Source organism: Neopsephotus bourkii, unplaced genomic scaffold (genome assembly GCF_033783945.1).
Source record: "Neopsephotus bourkii isolate Nb327-2 ecotype Australia unplaced genomic scaffold, CSIRO-AGI_Nbou_v1 NB_625, whole genome shotgun sequence".
Classification (NCBI taxonomy): Eukaryota; Metazoa; Chordata; class Aves; order Psittaciformes; family Psittacidae; genus Neopsephotus; species Neopsephotus bourkii.
In genome coordinates, this window is record NW_026901124.1 from 51651 (window position 1) to 67569 (window position 15919).

Sequence of the window (15919 nt, forward strand, 5' to 3'; positions counted from 1 at the left end):
AACCCTCTACATTTCTTTTTTACACTTTCTATTATTTTTGAGAAAGGTTTGTTAAATATTGGTTACAGGAAGAATAATTAGTTTGGAAAAACACTATCAGACACATACTTTTCTCTAACAGCCTATCTTTTGAAGCCAGATTAGAATATTAAAGCAACTCTATTCTGTCTGCACTGTCACCAAGTAGATCTAAACTTTAAATACCAAGAAGCACACATGCTATCTTCAGTAGGCCCTCAAAGCAATGGGGAATTAGACATTAAAAGGTGTTTGAGTATGTTGATTAAAATGCTGTCTTCAGTAGATAACACAAATAGCTTCAATAGGCTTACATTGGTAATACACTTTTCATCTGAAGCCTTTTACCATTTTATGGTATAGCAGATATTATTGGTCAAAATTTATGGAGGTTACTCTGCATAGAGAGGCCTAGCCTTGCTAGAGGAAGATGAGAAAGTGACATAACAGATCTAATGTCATCAGGGCTCAGAAAAATCCAGGCCAGTGCACTGGGCTGTTCAGGAGGTAAGCAGGCCCTTGGTGGGGCAAAAGGTTGGACATGTCCTCCTTCATTTTGCCTCTTTGATGTATTATCTGTTATATAATCAGAATCCTGGATCCTCCACAGAATAGCGCAGCACTATTCACCTCCCAGCAATATATACCCAAAAAGAATATTTTTTTTCCTGTTGAGTATATTTGTGGAATGAATAAATTCCACAATAATAATATCACTGATGAGGAATATGAACAAGCATGCTTCCCCTGTGATTACTCATGGCAGATTATTCCTATATATGTCGAAATTGGCCAAAGTCTAAGCTTTATGTTGGAACCCCTAAGAATTCATCATCAAGTAGGACATTCTATAATAAAGCATGTAAACAATGTTGTGCAAGTTCTGCATCAATATCTGCCAGGTAATCCTGCCATGAACACACAGGCAATCCTGAGGGAACGCAGTATACTTTCTGAAGGTACAAGAATTAGTTTCCCACCTTGGGAAGTGATGCTGAGTGCTACAGGAGGTTCTTAAGTTAGTCAGTAGGGAATTTGCTCTGGCAAAAATTTTCTGAACTAATTTTGCATGTATCTTTGCAGTTGTTCCATTGATAGTTCAGTAAATACCAAAAAATTTAAATAGCTTTGGGCATAAAAGGCAAGAAAAATTATACATTTACTGTAAACCAAAATGCAAATAAAACACAAATCCAAATATTCCTCATTCCATTCAACTAAATCTGACCTAGTACTCTGCACATGCATATCTGTGTCAGGTAGGGTTACTTTATTTTTAAATTCTGTTTCGTTTAGCAGAATTTCTTTATAAAGTTTCATTACATTTGTTCAATCCCAGGAATTTGGATAGACGTATATTTTTCAGTCAGTAGAAAACAAATCTAAAATCACACTATGCTAGTGATACCACAGAACCTTCAAACGAACTTACAATTTCCCAAGGGCACACCTGCTGAGAGATAGAGTTAAGCTTTCTAAGGAGGAATCAGCAGTCTCTGGTGGGAATATTTCAAAGGTGAAAGTGCAGTAGAACTGCCAAAGCCAAGCACAGTCCCAAAGGCAGACTTTTCTACACCTCATCTCCAGGCTGTTCAAACACTTTCCTTCCCAGCCATACTGGAAGTAGTGCAAATACCAACTCAAGCCAAAGTTTGGCTGATTCTGTGTGCATGCTTGAGTGTAGGTAAACAGTCCATGTCTGCGTTTTCTTCATATTTGTTAATTAAAAGTCTATGAGATTATCACTCTTTTGGAAACATAACAACAAATTCTTTTTTTCTTGAAGACTAGATCAAGGTATGTTGAAACACCTTCTGAAACCAATGCTTTGAATACATTTCACAACCTTCTGAAATATTGGTATTGGCATATGGAAATAGATATTCTCATGACAGCAGCTGGTCTCTGTCCTTGTATATGAAGTCATATGTTCAACTCTTGCATATTCAGTGCTGCTCTGCCTTCACTATAGTTGGGTTTAACTCTTTTAGAAGCATGTTTTTGCCCTGCTAACACTCTGATTTGCTACTGAATTTCAACTTAGCCATTAATAGGAAGACAGAAGAGCTGAGACTAATTATTGATTTTGGTTTGGATTTTATTGGTTTTGGTCGGTTTTTAAAAGAATGTTTTGAATAAACAACCTGTAGCTAGAAGGAAAAACCCGAAGTAGGGCAGGTTTGGGTACTGGGAATGTCTTGCTGTCCCCTTCCCCTCACACACTTATGAAACAGCAGAGAAGTAGGATACAGAGATAAAGGAGAAAACATATACTAAATAAATTAAATTGGGCTTGTGTTTATACAATCTGTCCTGCTGAATGAATCCCAGCCTTGGTAACTCATTTCCTTTTTGCAGGGCAGAAATTGCCCAATAACAACAAAAGTGGATCTTTTCTTTTACTGCTGTATATCAAGCAACTTCAGTGATATGAAATTACTAGGTCACAGTCTCTGGATTGAAACACTCCAAGAATCCCATCTTTTTGTATGAAAGGGGGATTAAAATCTCAGACAATGATTAAATTTCAGGAACCCTGATCCCTCAAACAGTAGCTAAGCCACAGCATCCTAACTGCAGAAAGCTAGATACAACCAAGGTGAACGTGAACCAGCAAAGCTTACTAGTGTTGTATCTATAGGTGCCTGTGTGAAGTCTATTTCTCTTTCTTTTACAGTGTTTTATTTATTAACACTTTCCTTAAAAAGAAACCAGCATATGGTTTTCAGGGGTATAGAGAAACAGCAATATTTTTCTTGCAGTTACAATAAAAACAGGAGTAACAATCACGGTATAATAATGATCAAATCAGTACCCAGTGATGTGTTAATATTTCAAGCTCATGGATTCAGTGGATTCTGTTTTTTCATTTAGTGAATGGGCTTTTTATTTATAGGTTTTGCTCAAAGAAGAGCAGGTGAAAGGCTCTGCATTACAGTGGAGTGCTATTCAATCAGAAACTGTCCCTTGTAAGAAGGTCTTATGGAAAAGTCATTATTTCTAAGACATCTTCAAAATAGATTTAACTTGAATGTCTGTTTTTTAAAGGACTCCTGGAAAGTTCATAGAGCCAAGAATGTCCTGCTGTAACTGTACTGGAGTGGTCAGATTTGTACAGATGTGAACAGCAGCAAAGCTGACTTCTGGGCATAGTATATTCAATATAGTTGACATATGAGTTATGATGAATTACCGTAGAATCATAGAATAGTTAGGGTTGGAAAGGACCTTAAGATCACCTGGTTCTTACATCTAGTGAAAGCACAGCTGCAACGTCTTAAGTGCCTCCATCACTTTCAATAAATTTTTGTCACAGTGGCAGGTGTATTTATTCTGAAGTTGAAAGAAAAAGAAAGCACACAATAAGCCTAATCAGTTTTAGAAAAATGGTAAATTGCTCTGGCTCCAGTATGAAAATCAGGGATGCATACACAATCAAGTATGTGTGTAATGTATGAATAGTCTATATATACTGAAATAGCAGCAGTAGCTATATATTAAGTCCATAATTATGAGATTTCTATCCTAAATCTATTCCAAAATGGGTCTCTATTAAGGGTTAAAGCACTTTTGCATCACAACTGGGAAGAAGGAAAACGTGTTAAGAAGCCTTCAGTGGAAAATAACTTAAAATTACAAGCATTTTTTTTTAAGATCAATTTTTGTTATTAATGAAATGTCCTGAGTGTGGTACCTATTCAGAAGGAGAGGTAAGAAGCCTGAAAATTTGTGAGCCTATTACCCCATCTTCACTAACGTGTTACATTTTGAGATGAAAACAGGATATAAGTGAATATGCATGGAGAATAGGGGAAAAAAGGAAATATTATTATGCCAGAGTTTCTCAAGCCAGTCTAAGCTGATATGTTTAATAAGATAAATGAGGACACAGAAAGTCTATCACACCTTGACTGCATTAATCTTTTGCTAGGGGCAAATAATTAAAATGAAGAAGACAGAGATGAGAGAAACTTGCACAGAAAGAGAGATTGAACCAAGCAATGGCAGCTGGTATTTCTGAACATGCCAAACTGAGTCACAAATTCCCTTTCCAAATGAGTGAAACATTATATCTTATTTGTACTCCCAATGAACTAACACCAGTGAAAGAAATTATGATGTTTGCATACCCATCCAAGTACTTCTGCTCCCCTTTTCCCTCTGCTGCTTAGTTCACATTCAAACACCTTAAGTGTTCTAAGAGACCTAGCACCAACTCAGAGTGCAGGACAAAGGATAGTTAAAGTAGCTTCTGGCTAACCCTTTTGTATCTGAGACTCAGTAAGCTTCTGTCTCAGTATAATGGTCCAGAGAGAGCTCTTTGGCAGCCATCCGATGAACCACACTTATGCGCAGAACCTTCACTAAACAGTGCGCCTTGCAGAACTTCTCCTTCCCTGTTTCACTACCATGACTCTGTACCACTGATAGCTTCAGCATCAGTCAGAAAATGACTACACAAGATAGCTGGAGAATGATCATGTATGAACAGGCCTTCAACTGCCTCCTGGTAATGCCCAAGTCCAGGCTGTAGAAGTAAGGCTCAATATCTACTCCCATGTACTACAACCATAACATCTGCAAGAAGAATCACACTAGGTCTGCAAATCTTATTCTTCACAACTTTTTTGTTTACAGTCAAAATAAATGAACTCTTGTATGTTCTTCCAGTGCATAAGTGTTGAGCATTGCAGGATTTGTGCTTTCTTTTTGGTCTACACCTGTCCCAAAGCGTACATCTTGAAAAATAAATTCAGAACTGAAGTTTGTCTTCCATATTCTTTTTACCTGCTGTAATTAAAACAGTCATTTATTAGACAGAAATGCGTGCCTAAAATTCAATTTTCACCTGCTAAGGACCAGAACTTTTACCACCTTCCACTGAAATACCAGTAATGCAAATTAGAAGCGAAAAATATGTTAAGTGTGTTAAGTGGATTATACTGATAAAAATAAAGATGGATGTTCTTTGAAACTTTCAGGTTATGAATGGGAACTAATACACCATAACATTAGGAACTGAATGAAGACCTAAAAAGGTATATAAAATAGTTATCATTTCCATTATTAAAAGTCTCATTAAATATATATATCATTATTGATATAAGAGCGTTTACATTATAGAGTGAAAAAGGAAAGGCAGAGTCTATTGCTTATGAGCACAGAAAAAAAAATCCAGATAAATATAAATGCAGAAATTTAATTGCTCACAGCAAGCAAAGTTTAATTTGTCATTTTAGTACTGTCTTGTGCAACATTCACCCAAAGAGGTGAACAGATGCTATACAGCATTTAATACATAATGACAGCAACACACCCAGTAATGGAAGGAAGTCAAAAATAAGGCCTCTGGATGTTTTATTTGCTGACAGTTTGCTATAAAACACTTTTTTAAAGCAATTTCAAAAAAGTACTAAGCCATTCCTAGAAACTGGCATAGAAAAAGGCAGAACAGAGAAACAGGATAGGAGCATCTGCTCTGAAGTCTTCTTACGACTGAAGCATTTCTGTGTTCTTCATCCAAAAGTTTGTCTTTTATCCAAGAATCTCACTGGCATAGATTCTCTAATTGTTTTGACAGAGAGTAAGATGAGGCACAGAAACAAAGATATTTCTCTGGAATAAGCCTATGGAGTCCAGGTTCCTAATCCCACCAGGCCTGACTCTCCCCCAGCACTGCAAGGTCTTTTGGAACTATTATTGAGGAAAGGTGTTTGATGAGCCCTGGAGAAAGACACTGTCATGTTAGATGTTGAGATATTAGTCACAGAGAGGTAGGGATCTCAGTGACTTCAGATAGTCACACCAGAACAGACTTTTACACTCTTTTCCTTTCATAGTACAATTTGATGCAGCATCCATCAGCCAGCAGACTTGCAAGTGATGTGCCAGCAGTGTGCATGTATGCGATGTTCATGTATGGAGGTGAATCTATCAACCAGATGTGCGACATCCTCAGAGCTGCCATTCCAATGCAAAATATCCAAACTCTCCTCTACTCCATGCTGAATGAGGTTCTTTTTTATGCAGTTCTGTGCTGTTACTCTTAAAGAAAAACTTCCTTATAAGAAACTGGAGAAGTAGGCTGTAAGGCAACTGTTTAGCAAGCTTATTTTATATTATATATAGTTTGACAGGACCTAGAAAAATCAAAATTCAGCTCTCTGGCTTCTTCATTCTTACAAGCAGTTAACAAAAAAGAAAACCAAAAACAGTCTCAGTTGAAACTAGGCAATTTTGTACATCAAAAGGAGCACAAGTTTGCTCCACTTATTTTTGTGAGGAGCTGATTGTGAAGAGTAAAATAGCCCTGGCCCTTTCATCTCCAGTGGTATTAACTCTGAGATGCTGTCAGACTTGTTAGCTGGCACTGTCAAATATTGTGAGCATTCGAGGACACACTTCCAAGAAATTGCAGAGAAGAGACAACAGTACACACATTCCAGCAGCAGACAGGCTAGACAGCTCTGCGCTGGCTTACTCTGCGTTTGAATGACTCACATACCCAGGGAAAATGAAACTATGAAAAACACTAAAAAGCACATATCTGTGTAAAGCTGGGTCAAAAAAACACAACAGTATGCATTTGGAGAGGCCAGAATTACTCAAATGGTAAAATAGATTTCTGTACAAGGAAGGAAAACTTATTTAGGGACAAACCTGTGAGGGCTGTGGAGGAAGTGGTCTTTTGGTCTAGCTAAAAAGTAAGCAGCAAAGGGCAGGGCTTAATGGTAACTTAATGGTAACTTGTCAGGGGCAGGATCCCATCAGGGACCAAATATTATTCAACACATTCAATGAAGAGCCAGAAAGGGCTATAAAGAAGGTGGTCTCTAAAAGCTGCTAAACTCTTTCAAGTAGTGAAATGCCATCCCTGTGGCAAAAACTCTGGAAAGACTTTAAAAACTGTACACAATTAAGGTAAAATGAGATTTAGTCTGAATAAGCATAAAGCATCTAGGCACAAATAACTGAAGTTATGTTGACCTCAAACGCGTGTCCTGAGCTAGCAGTCAGGGCATAGAAATGAGATGACAAGGTCAATGCTGACCTTGGAACTGTGAAACGATCAGCTTTTCATGCAGCGGTAGTCAAGACAAACAGTAAAATATCAGGCATCATCAAGAACAGTGCTAAAGAAAGACAAAGTGTCATTTCTCCCTACATAAAATGTTGGATTGCCAAAGTAACAAGTTGCTAAAGAGGAAGGGCATCTGCCCAGCGAGGAGAGACTCAAAAAGCCAGGGCTTTGCAGTCTGGAGTTAAGAAGGATAAAACAGGTAAGATAAGGCTTTGCAAGTCTATATATGCTGAAAAAGTTGAATGCAAAACTGCTGTTTGCTGAACCCTGTGCTGTGGAAAGGGCATTTGATGGCTTTCTTGATCTCCCATGGTCAGTTCTGGACCAAATGACTCTGTGACTCTGTACCTCCACAGCAGGCATGCCCAGCCTTCCTCACCTGCCCTCACCCAGAGGTCTCCAACCTTTGTCCTCCTCCCCAGCACATGAACACGTATACCTCCAAGTAAGTCACATCATTTTTGCATTACTATTGCCTTGGAAATTAGTACACATTCCAAGATCACATGCAAGTAATAAAAATTCACAGTAACAAACATTGTTTCTTAATTCATTTAACAAAGAATGTACCCATGGTTTCTATTCTATTAGTTATTTTTTCATTAATATTCAAGGTCTATGCTTAGCTTTGTCATATGCAGTTTTCTAACAGATACTTTTTTTAATAGCCACCTTGCTCCAATATTTGACCAAATGGAATCCAATTAAAATGCAAAAATTACATAGCTGACTATATGTATAATAGAATATAATACTAGCTATATTGCGAAACATCTGTCTGTGCACTATTACAGTGCTAGATTTTGCAAGTTCCTTTGTAATACAATAGGAAACATTCTCTTTAAACTACTGCACTCAGTGGCTTTGGCTTTGCAAAATGTATGTGGTGAACAAGTTCTAAGCAATGTCAGTCATATGAAAAGTGCTGTATTCTTGTGGAAAGAGAAAAAAGCAACCTGGATAGCAGCAATTCCATTTTTGATGGATTTTTTTTTGTTTGGTTTTGCTGTTTCTGTTTGGTTTTTTTTTCTTTAACATAAAATCTCATTAGTGAATCCAGGTGATGGCGGATGAGCAATCAGAATCAGTCCAGGTGATGGTGGATGAGCAATAGCAGTTGCCTATATAGTGTTCCATCACTATTGGACGTCTTAATATTGCATCCAACCAGCTAGCAAAGTAAGGAAGACCTTCTATACTTTGAAAATGATCAGAAGACAAATCTTTAAGAATAAAAATGCACAGTGCTCTTTAAGGTTTTAGGGAATGACAAAGCAGTACCAGATACCTCACAGGGAAGTGTTACTGCACTGCCCTATCTAGGACATGCAAAAAGTACACCATTCCCTTCTCACCATGCCTCTGTGGCTACATCTGTCACAATTTGGAGCAGTTTAAACAGCTGGATCTGATCATTTATGTTCAATTCATCTTTTGGTTATACTCTACATAAAGCCTGATTTATTTAAAGTTAGGGTATTAAACATTCTTTGGATATGTTTATTAGATTTAGTTTCTTTGAGAAAAGACCAATGGTTTCCCACCTGAACAGATAATTTGCAGAGGCTTAAGCTGCTTCCAACTGAGCAGAACTGAGTACATCCTGCCGTAAGCAAACCCTTACCTTGTACTAGGTAATGCTCCTAGCTAAACTACAGAGCACTTCACCTTCCGGTGCATCCTTTCAATATTTGGAAAGTCTGTGGCACAGCCTTCATTTTGTTCTGTATTTGTGCAGCACAAAGTGTGAGAAGCTCGTGCAACATGCCGAGGTTCACAAATACTGCAGTAAAGCAAACAGGCTTCCTGCAGAAGGCTGCTATAGCTGTCACCATCAATAACAGAGTTTCTTTTTCCTGCTATTTTCTACAAGCTTGTTTGATTCCCTACAAATCTCCTTCAAGAACATGGGTACAATTTATCTGTTTTTCCTCTCGGCCTCAAGTGTCTTCTGCATTGACTGATAACAAATCATTGTTTCTGACCTGCAGGAAGACCTTTATCGTTTTTTTACAACAGCAAATTATAGTTTGTGTTTCCTTTTTTTCTTGCTTTTTGAGTTTTAGACAGTCAAGAGAAAACATCTGCAGTATGCAGGAAGTGAGAAAACTAATGGTAAGTATGCCAAAAACTGTATTTTTCATCCTACTTTCTGTTAACCTTACCTGACAGGAGTTTATGAACACCTGCTGCACACAGGTTTAAGACTGTGGTAAAGTCTGTGGGTTCTGTTGTCATAAATTTCATGTAATCATATATGCAAGGAAAGGCTTGCAACAGACACATTTTGAAGAGTGCACAAACAGATCCCTTAACACAAAAACTTGTGTTAAAAATGCTGTAAGAGAAACATGTATTGGCAGTACCCCTGTGAGCACTTGAAGGCCACTAATAGTGGAGCTAAGCAGCTCTACTGAATTCCTAATCTGACATCTGTCTCACATTCAACATGACCTGATATATCTGGTTATGAAATTTAGCTGAGGACAAAATTGTTTGATTATTTTTTTCTTTGAAAGGCATTACAACTACCAATAACCTAATTCTGATTTATTTTTTTTTTAACAAAGCATTCATTTTGACTATGGTCCAGTAATTGCTTCCTTCAAGGGTTATCTTTTCAGCAAGCACCTGAGTGGGCCTTTGCCAGCTACAGTTTGAAATATCATACCCTCTGAATCTCCAGATTTTAAACCACACAAAGCAGGTAAGCATCCAAAATTTTAAAATTTTAAAACTCTTTCAGATCTTATCAGACCTCTCCAAGGCTTCACAGTCTGTTAAGACTTCATACAAGATCACCAAGATATGGATCTAATCCAGATTAGAAATGTCCTAAATGACTCAAAAGGCATGCTAAACCCATGCCCATGCATAATGCAGGAAGAATGCAACATCGAACTAAAATGATGTGCATTACCAACAGCCTTGACTTTATCAACCTTCCTGTAAGGACCCTGTCTTCTAAGGAACTTGAAGAATGCCATTAGTTTCACCATAAAAGCAATAGGTGTTTCAGGTCCCTGAAAACCTATATTGTCCAGGTTCTATTTGTGCATATGCCAAAATCAAAAGTGGATTTCTAAAAATCATCAAGTTTTTAAGGATCTGAAGAAAATGCCACATATTGCTATATTAATTGTAAAAATACTGAGAGGTGACATTTGTGCTTGCAGCTGTTGCCAGTATAAACACAACAGAAAACCCCAGGAGATTTTTGGTATGCCAGCAAAGCAGCAAAACACAACTGAATGGGATATGGCTCATAAGCAGCTAAATAGACACATTCATAGCAATATTTTTATCTATGAACACTAAAAGGTATTTTATAAATCTACACAAAAACATTTTTAGGCCCTTCCAGTAATGCCAAAATTTCAGACAAAAGTGACCAGTAAAAAAAACAGAGACTGCAACCGGCTTTGCAAAGATATTATGACAGAATCTCCACACAGTGAGATCAATAGAAACAGATTTTGTAGAGCCCAGGATAGCTGAAACACTAACCAAAATCACTGCAAGTTCCTCATTTTTCTGCCCTCAGAGCCTTTCACACCACTGCTCAGATCTTCACTGTCTTTCCCACCACCCTCAGTTTGTACTAATCCCCCTCAGCCATCCGCCTGCTACCACTTCATGATTCATTTTGCTTAAAGTTCTGAGAAGCCTGAGATAGTTTTTGTCTCACTTTGAAAATGGCTGACCAACCATATTCATAAAGTCATAGAATCATCAAATCATTTCGATTGGAAAAGACTTTTAAGATCGAATCCAACAATTAACCTGGCACTGCCATGTCTAAACCATGTCTCTAAGTGCCACTATACATCTTCTAAATACCTCCAGGGATGGTGACTCAACCCATCTCAGGGCAGCCTGTTCCAGTGCTTGACAACCTTTTCAGTGAAAATATTTTTCTAATATCCTATTTAAACCTTCCTTGCAGCAACTTGACACCATTTCCTCTTGCCCTATCACTTGTTACTTGAAAGAAAAGACTGACCCCCTTCTACAAGATCCTTTCAGGTAGCTGTAAAGAGTAGTAAGGTCTCTTGTGAACAAAGGAAAAACTTTAGCCATTCAAGGAGCTTTAACTTAAATAAAACCTCACCACAGAAAATCACTATTATGTTTAATCACCACAGTATTTCTTCATTCTACTTTCACAAAAATTCTGCTATTCTAATTCAACAGGGGTTTGCTTTACTTCTTTAATTATTTTATAGTCATATATACATATGCATATTCATATTGCATACATAATATGTACACATATGTATACACAAAAATTGGGTCTTCTGTATGGGATATTCCCTATATTAAATATTCTTTAGATTAGCTGCCTTCTGCACATTCAAACATACCATTCTCATTGACCTAGAGGAACAAACCTCTTTTGATTTGTTCTGCTCTCCTCTTTTTCTGGCATCGTGGTACATGGAGCATATAAAAAAAGAGGAGTAAGTCCATATTATCTCATGGACTGATAGATATTTTACATAACAGTGGGGTTCCCCGTCAGTTTTAAACGAGGAAGTTAAATTCATCACCATTTATTTCACTATGAAAAATGAGTTAAATATGACTGATTTTACACTCCTTATGTATCAGCAAGTATTAACAAGCATTAACAGCATTAACAAGCCTGACACTCCAGAAGCTCCTCACCAACCTTTCCAACAGATGTTTTAGGCAGTTTAAAGAAGAACTATTTATAACATCAGAAAAGGAAAGTTCCATTGCAGGTAGTGCATGAAAATTCTATGCTTCAGCCTCACACTGTCTACAGATCATGTTGCCTTTAGAGCTTATCTATTCACTAGGGCTACAGCATATGTCATGTAAAAGCATGTGCTGATGTCACAACAGCATTTCCCAAAGTTGAGGCGAGGGCTTCACATTATAATCCTGGTACCATGCTTGGCTCAGGATAATAACACGTGCTTCTGTGAGGTTACTGGTGCACTTGCAAAGCACACTTTTGGTGTGCAGCAGACTCTTAATAAAGCTCTCTGCCCAGAATCACACCAACATCAGGAGAAAGTTCACTTCAGATCATGGGAACATCCTGTTATGCCCATGTTGGGACTGCCTTTTGGAGCATAGCTTCAGCCAGCCTTCACACAGCACTCACAGTCATCAGGGGACATTAACCTTTTGTAGACTGTAAACACCAGCTCTACATGTCTTCCAAAGTATTCATTTGTCTTGCAGGCTGGAAATTGCCATTGTGTTTAAATCATTAGCACTGATCTCACACAGTCTAGGTATGTATTGTCAATCTGGGTTAATTCTTCTCTTGATTGATTTGTGCACGTCACCTTTACACTATTTTGCTTATAACCATGTTTTCAAATATAAGATACTGCTTTTTGGGTAGTCAATCCAATACACAAAGACTCTCAGAGAAGGGAAAAGAGAATCTTAGGAAACGAAGAGTGATTAACTCTAAAGGCAGTTTTATATCTTAAATTTGTCTTGAAGGTTCACCTAACAAAATTATTTTCCACTTTATTATTTAATTAGCATGAAATATTTTATGGAGGCACAGAACATACCTTCTCTTGTACATAAACGAGAACCAATAATAACATAAAAGCTGACAAAATAATAATTGGGAAAAGTACTGAAGTGTTTTCCTTCTGCCAAAGAGCTCAGCAAGAAGGTAGTTGGAACACACTGGGCTCAAAATCAGAGTTATAACCATAATGTATAATGAAGTCACTCAACTCTAAAAGTTAAAAACACTTGGACTTTTGGGTTTATTGAAGCAGTAAATGCCCTTAAATATACACCGCCTTTGTTTGAAATTTCAGATTTTTGGCTTTTCTAAAAGATCAGGCTCTATCTCTCTGTATTTAAGGACCTGAAAAGTGAGAACAGAAAAGGTACTGGATGTCTAGACAATTGACATGAATCTCTAATAACCTTCTTGATGTAAAATAGGAGCACAGAAGACAAACTTGTAGAAATGTCATGAAGTGTCTAAATGATAACACATAAGCAGATGTAAAATGCTACATAATTTTACTGGTAGCATTGCATAGCTCGTAACAATACTTAAGCAATCTGGTGTCATTCAACAGCATGCCCTCAAAAGTATGCCTATTGAAATATTCCCCTCTCTTCTAAAAATACCTCTTGTGCTGCACAACCAAACACTACACTGGGATAGGTTATCTACATCTTTAAGGACAATAGAAGGCTTTAGCTGTATGAAGTAAGAATGAACAAAGTAATTATGAGAAAAAAGAAGCAACAAAACTTACAAGACCCTCAAAACATATTGAAGTTTTTTTTCAGGAATGAGGGATGGAAGACCAAGAAATGGAACATAAGAAACATTTTTTACTGTTCTAATTTTATTATCTTTAATAAGTATATTTTAATGAATATATTTTGGTTTATGAAAAGATAGGAAGTTTCAAAACACAAAGCCTTGAAAGAAGTTGTATGTAAAGTCCCTATAAACAGCTGTAATATTTATGAGAAATTGTACATGAAAGCCTTGTACCATGAGATTTGCGATCAACGCTTTGAATCAAATTAATGCAACTTCTGAATTTTCACTATTTTACCAAGAGATACTCAAAGCTTTTATCATTGACTGAATGTATGATACAGGCTCTTGATGTTCAAGATCCTGTAAATTCATTCCACCAGGAAGAAAACTGGATGATGAATCAGGTATCGTTACAATCTTATTTATCTGAAAAGAAGCCTTCAGGGCACTAGAAATCCAAAATCAGAAACCATTTTCTTTGTCCAGAGTCTCAACTGCTTTTCTGTCTGGTATCACACCCAAAACTTTCAGCTTTTACTCACTGGCTTCTTTGCATGCACTTTTGTAGTATTTATGCATCTTTAGACTGTCTTTGTCTCTCTAAGACACAAGCATACTGACACACAAATACGTACAGATACATATATACCTCTACATAAGCTTTCTCTGACAATGCCAAATGTATTCTCCAGGCACAAAACCTTGCAGCTGCCCAGATTACTTCCTTCCTCAGCCTCCTCACAATCTTGTGTGCAAGACAGTTGCTTCAGCTGCTGCAGCTGTTTATTTCAGTAAGAAGCTTGGTTTTCCTTTCACCTGAATTCAGAAGCAGGATAAGTACTGTAAGGTGCCACAGTGATGTGTGAGGAATATGAGGAAGATGAGACAAAGACACATATGGGCAATGTTTGTTACAGCGCAGCAAGTACACACAAGTAGGTGACACATGCATATCTCAAGCACACACATTCATCAAAGTTTTCTCTAGTGATTATCTATGGATTGCACAGCCCTCTGGAAAAATTCTGGTGCACGCTTTGCTGTTTTGTATGTGTTTATCGTTCCTCAGTCTCATTTTCAGCTTAAGTCTTACTGTGTCACCTCTGCTTTCTCTTGTTCTGTACATTATTGGAGTGTGTGGTGTGCATGTTTTATCTGGCATATAAAGCTGGTGCAGTCAGATGGTTGAACCTGTGAACATAGGATCAGAACAGTTTGCATGAAGCTGCCATAGTAACCACCTGTTGGAAATCAGTAAGGCTCCTAGACAGCTCTTATTATGTGCGTTGAGCTACCCTTATTTTGAGCATTAACATGCTTGACTGACGAATGAAGCAACTCCAAATCCAGACAAGTTCATGAGTGTAATTGAATAATTATGCAAGATTGCTGCTTATTAACAAAACTTGTTACAGCAACCAGTTGAATAGAAGCAGCACTTTATGGCCAGATATATTGCACTGGATTTCTTGTATCTAACCTTACCTTCAAGCCTACTATCAGTAAAGCTTAACACTGCTTATAAAGCTACATAGTTTATTTCAAAAACATAAAAAAACAAAATAAAAACAAACAAAAAAAACCCAAACAAACAAAAAACAAAGCACCAAACCCTAGGTATGATTTGGCTTGTCTGACAAAGCAACACAACCTCTGTAACCCGAGCAACAATCAAACTATGTGGAACATATCTGAAGGGAAGGGAAGAATCAAAAGCCATAGAGTACAATTTCTTTTAATATAGCAAAATTACCTCACTCTTATTACTATTCTCACTCTGTGATACAGCCTTAGTTTTATACAGCAGAAGCAGATTACCAGAGACAAAAGCAAAATACCTTAATATTGACATTCTTGACAGGATAGATTTATTAAGGGAGGTGAAATAAATAGGATATACCCTTCCATTGGCACCTCCTTATTCTTATGCATGTCACAAATCATAGAATGATAGAATAGTTTGTGTTGGAAGGGACCTTAAAGATCATGTATTTCCAACCCCCCTGCCACAGACAGGGACATCTTCCACTAGACCAGGTTGCTCCAAGTCCTGTCTAACCTGGCTTTGAACACTGCCAGGGATGGGGCATCCACAGCTTTTCTGGGAAACCTGTGCCAGTGTCTCACCGCTGTCTTTCTCTTTGTTGGGATGCATTGCTCCTGAGCTTTGAGGAGCTGAGCCTTGAATATTGACCAGCTTTTCTTGGGCACCTCTTCCATTCAGGGTTTTATGCCATGGCACTCCAGGAAGCAGATCCCTCAAGAGGTGAAAGTCTAGTCTCCTGAGGTACAGGACAGTGAGCTTGTTGTGTGCCCTCCTCACTGCCTTAAGGATCTTGAACTGCACCATTTCCTGGTCACAGCAGCCAAGGCTGCCCTCCACCTTTACATTCCCCAGCATCCCCTCCCTGTTCATCATAGCCAGGTACAGCATAGCACCTCTTTTTTGGTTCATCTGTGTCTTGGAGAAGGACATTATTGCCAGTGTGTTCCAGGAACCTCCTGGATTCCATGTGCCCTGCTGTGTTGTCCCTCCA

The 15919-nt window shown here is 37.8% G+C and overlaps 1 protein-coding gene across 1 annotated transcript in view; it reads right to left on the reverse strand.

The window, feature by feature from the left end:
- Positions 1 to 315: 315 nt before the first annotated feature.
- GADD45G (growth arrest and DNA damage inducible gamma) overlaps positions 316 to 15919 on the reverse strand; it is a 150673-nt gene continuing 135069 nt past the window's right edge. The window contains exon 5 of the transcript XR_009725245.1: positions 316 to 327. The gene's annotated coding sequence lies outside the window, so the exon portion shown is untranslated. The remainder of the gene's footprint in view (positions 328 to 15919) is intronic.